Source organism: Rhipicephalus microplus, unplaced genomic scaffold (genome assembly GCF_043290135.1).
Source record: "Rhipicephalus microplus isolate Deutch F79 unplaced genomic scaffold, USDA_Rmic scaffold_329, whole genome shotgun sequence".
In the NCBI taxonomy this organism is placed as follows: domain Eukaryota; kingdom Metazoa; phylum Arthropoda; class Arachnida; order Ixodida; family Ixodidae; genus Rhipicephalus; species Rhipicephalus microplus.
This window is the reverse complement of record NW_027464897.1, coordinates 109,986-114,789: the sequence shown is the minus strand read 5'-3', so window position 1 is coordinate 114,789 and position 4,804 is coordinate 109,986. Positions and strand designations below refer to the sequence as shown.

General features: G+C 58.2%; 1 non-coding gene across 1 annotated transcript; it reads left to right on the top strand.

Annotated features, from left to right (window-relative positions):
* The first annotated feature begins 2,580 nt into the window (after positions 1-2,580).
* LOC142793772 (small subunit ribosomal RNA) lies at positions 2,581-4,395 on the top strand. The gene has a single exon (XR_012891810.1). It is a non-coding gene; the product is annotated as a small subunit ribosomal RNA (ribosomal RNA).
* The last annotated feature ends 409 nt before the right edge of the window (positions 4,396-4,804 follow it).

Here is a 4,804-nt window from a genome sequence, read left to right as displayed (position 1 = left end):
CGGGCACGATATCGGCGTCTTTCCACGTGCTCGCCGGCGACCGTCGCACGAGTACGGTAAACCGCGTCAGCCGGGGCGGAGTTCGGGACGCCGATGCGAAAGTGGGAAGCGCCGCTCGGATCTTCGCCGTTTTTGGAGGAGTCAGTGGCGGCACTCCGGTGAAGCCAAGGTGCGCCAATTCGCGCACGATATCGGCGTCTTTCGACGTGCCCGCCGGCCACCGTCGCACGAGTACGGCAAACCTCGTCTGCCGGGGCGGGGTTTGCGACGCCGACGCAAAAGTGGGAACCGCCGCTCGGATGTTCGCCGTTTTTGGCAGAGTGAGTGCTGGCACTCCGGCGAAGCGAAAGAGCGCGAATGCGCCCACGAAAGTGGCGTGTTTGGACGTGCTTGACGACGACCACCGCAGGAAAACGAAAAACCACGTCAGCCGGGGCGAGCGACCCATGGCGGTCTGGGTGCTTATCGCTGCTATTATAGGGGCACCCCGGCAGACGCAAAAAAAAAAAAAATTTTTTTCGACATTCTTTTTTGCTCGTCGACCTCGGGTGACCCAGGTCGCAGTGGGAGCCGCGCACGAAAGCGGCGTCGCGAGACGGCTTCGCGGTCGCTAGTCGCACGAGCTCGGCAACCGCGTCTGCCGGGGCGGAGTTCGGGACGCCGACGGCTAAGTGGGAACCGCCGCTCGGATGTTCGCCGTTTGTGGCCGAGTGAGTGCTGGCACTCCGGCGAAGCCAAACGGGGCCGATTCCGGCACGATATCGGCGTCTTTCTACGTGCTCGCCGGCGACCGTCGCACGAGTACGGCAAAGTGCGTCTGCCGGGGCGGGGTTTGCGACGCGTACGCAATAGTGAGAACCGTCGCTCGGATGTTCGTCGTCTTTCGCCGAGCCAGTGCTGGCACTCCGGCGAAGCCGAACGGAGCCGATTCGGGCACGATATCGGCGTCTTTCCACGTGCTCGCCGGCGACCGTCGCACGAGTACGGTAAACCGCGTCAGCCGGGGCGGAGTTCGGGACGCCGATGCGAAAGTGGGAAGCGCCGCTCGGATCTTCGCCGTTTTTGGAGGAGTCAGTGGCGGCACTCCGGTGAAGCCAAGGTGCGCCAATTCGCGCACGATATCGGCGTCTTTCGACGTGCCCGCCGGCCACCGTCGCACGAGTACGGCAAACCTCGTCTGCCGGGGCGGGGTTTGCGACGCCGACGCAAAAGTGGGAACCGCCGCTCGGATGTTCGCCGTTTTTGGCAGAGTGAGTGCTGGCACTCCGGCGAAGCGAAAGAGCGTGAATGCGCCCACGAAAGTAGCGTATTTGGACGTGCTTGACGGCGACCGCCGCAGGAGTACGAAAAACCACGTCAGCCGGGGCGAGCGACCCACGGCGGTCTGGGTGCTTATCGCTGCTATTATAGGGGCACCCCGGCAGACGCAGAAAGAAAAAAAAAAATGGGGACATGGCGTGCGTCACCGTGCGGCTTCGCAGCGTTGCCGAAGTCGCCGAGCCCTTCGACTGAGCCGAACGGCGGACAGGGAACGTTGGTCGGCCGTTCTAACCTGTCGGTGCCACGCCGAGACGTCGTTAAGGAAAACCGCGTCGTGGGCCTCTACGACGCCGTCGAGTCGTTGTACGTTTGGTGTCCAGCGTGTCGGCGGCGAGTAGCGGACACGTCGTTCACGACTTCGGTCTTTCGCAGTCGACGCGAACTTGCGGAGAGTCGTGGTGCCTCACGTTTTCGGCAGAAACCGCGGCGGAATTTTCCCGTGCGTGCGCGCACGACCTCGGTGCTGTGCCGTCAGCGTAGTGTTGCACAAACTCGTGGCCTACCCAAGGTGCGGTACGTTTGCGGCCGTATCCTCGGTGGGAATTTCGTGAGTAGGGTCGCAAATTCTACGACCTCGGCGGGTTTGAGAGCGACGTAGACTTGTGGCACGCTCAACATGCCACACGTTTCGGGGCACACCCGCGGTGAAATTTTCTCGAGTACGCTCGTATTAGGGCCCAAGGAGGTCTGGGTACTTATCGCTGCTATTATGTGGGGGTTCTCGTGAGCGGCGTACGCGAAAGCGACCGGGTGTCTGATATGCGGCGGGCTTCGGCCTCGTCAAGCGTGTCCTCGGGTCTGCTCCAGGGGAATCCACGGCAGTCGTCTGCAGCCTCATCCGCTTGATGCGTTAGGGGCTGGTTGTCGGACGGTGCCGTTTTACCACGATATCGAGGTGTGTTCCGTGTCGTCCTCGGGCGATTCAGATGCGAAAGCGCCGAAGACGCGGGCGTGACCCGTCGTCTGGCGGCTTTGCAGTCTCGGCTCCGTTGCTAGTTCCGGCCGGTCCACCGACAGTGCAGCGGGCTTGGGCAACCCGCACGGCGCGACCGAGTCGATGCAACGAAAAAGAGCGAGCATGAACGTGCTTCTTGCCGCACGGCTCCCACTCGTCTTTCGGGAAGGTTGTGCCGTAGCGAGCTCGAACGCCGTCATCTCGGAGTGCAAAATAAGCGTGTTGGGGCGCCTGAAGGTGGCCTCCGCCGCACACAGACTGCGTCCGGCCCGCCGAGGGCGAGGACGGACGCGCAGTCGAACGATTACCTGGTTGATCCTGCCAGTAATCATATGCTTGTCTCAAAGATTAAGCCATGCATGTCTAAGTACATGCCGAAATAAGGCGAAACCGCGAATGGCTCATTAAATCAGTTATGGTTCCTTAGATCGTTTCTTCCTACTTGGATAACTGTGGCAATTCTAGAGCTAATACATGCAGTGAGCCTGGAGCCCTTTGGGTAACGGGTGCTTTTATTAGACCAAGATCGATCGGGTTTCGGCCCGTATTGTGTGGTGACTCTGGATAACTTTGTGCTGATCGCATGGCCACGAGCCGGCGACGTTTCTTTCAAGTGTCTGCCTTATCAACTTTCGATGGTAGGTTACTTGCTTACCATGGTTGTTACGGGTAACGGAGAATCAGGGTTCGATTCCGGAGAGGGAGCCTGAGAAACGGCTACCACATCCAAGGAAGGCAGCAGGCGCGCAAATTACCCACTCCCGGCACGGGGAGGTAGTGACGAAAAATAACAATACGGGACTCTTTTGAGGCCCCGTAATTGAAATGAGTACACTCTAAATCCTTTAACGAGGATCAATTGGAGGGCAAGTCTGGTGCCAGCAGCCGCGGTAATTCCAGCTCCAATAGCGTATACTAAAGCTGCTGCGGTTAAAAAGCTCGTAGTTGGATCTCAGTTCCAGACGAGTAGTGCATCTACCCGATGCGACGGCTCGGACTGAACATCATGCCGGTTCTTTCTTGGTGCACTTCATTGTGTGCCTCGAGATGGCCGGTGCTTTTACTTTGAAAAAATTAGAGTGCTCAACGCAGGCGAGTCGCCTGAATAAACTTGCATGGAATAATAGAACAAGACCTCGTTTCTGTTCTGTTGGTTTTTGGAATACGAGGTAATGATTAAGAGGGACGGACGGGGGCATTCGTATTGCGGCGCTAGAGGTGAAATTCTTGGACCGTCGCAAGACGAACTACTGCGAAAGCATTTGCCAAGAATGTTTTCATTGATCAAGAACGAAAGTCAGAGGTTCGAAGGCGATCAGATACCGCCCTAGTTCTGACCATAAACGATGCCAACCAGCGATCCGCCTGAGTTACTCAAATGACTCGGCGGGCAGCTTCCGGGAAACCAAAGTATTTGGGTTCCGGGGGAAGTATGGTTGCAAAGCTGAAACTTAAAGGAATTGACGGAAGGGCACCACCAGGAGTGGAGCCTGCGGCTTAATTTGACTCAACACGGGAAAACTTACCCGGCCCGGACACTGGGAGGATTGACAGATTGAGAGCTCTTTCTTGATTCGGTGGATGGTGGTGCATGGCCGTTCTTAGTTGGTGGAGCGATTTGTCTGGTTAATTCCGATAACGAACGAGACTCTAGCCTATTAAATAGGTGCGGGGTTCCCAGCACCTTACAACCTTCTTAGAGGGACAAGCGGCTCCTAGCCGCACGAAACAGAGCAATAACAGGTCTGTGATGCCCTTAGATGTCCGGGGCCGCACGCGCGCTACACTGAAGGAAGCAGCGTGTCTTTATCCCTGTCTGAAAAGACTGGGTAACCCGTGGAACTTCTTTCGTGATTGGGATAGGGGCTTGCAATTGTTCCCCTTGAACGAGGAATTCCCAGTAAGCGCGAGTCATAAGCTCGCGTTGATTACGTCCCTGCCCTTTGTACACACCGCCCGTCGCTACTACCGATTGAATGATTTAGTGAGGTCTTCGGACCGATGTCCGGCGCGGCCTTTCGGTTGCGCCGGTCTGTTGGAAAGATGACCAAACTTGATCATTTAGAGGAAGTAAAAGTCGTAACAAGGTTTCCGTAGGTGAACCTGCGGAAGGATCATTAACGGATTGTGAAGGGTGAGCGCCTCAGCTGCGTCTGCGCCCGACACTTTCTGCCGCTGACCCCGTTTGGACGCGGGGTCGGCTTTTCCCCACGGGGCTGCCTGAATGTGGAGCGGCACCCCGTGACAAATTGTTGCGCCCAGCGGACGCCAACACCGCGACCTTGGACGGTCGGCCAGGTGGCGGACGCGGGTACAAACGGCGCAACGCACTCATAGGTCGGCTTTCGACCCGCCACTGCACCGTGGCTCGAAGCGCTCGAAATGCGCGACCCGACCGCTGCGGGACCGCCTAGTACTGTAAACAGGAGCGGCGGAGCGCGAACGGCGAGTCGTGGTTACGTCGGTAGAAGGCGAGGCTGCGCGTTCCCGAAACGCCAGCCGAGTGCCCTCCCGACCGTTCGAGCGTGC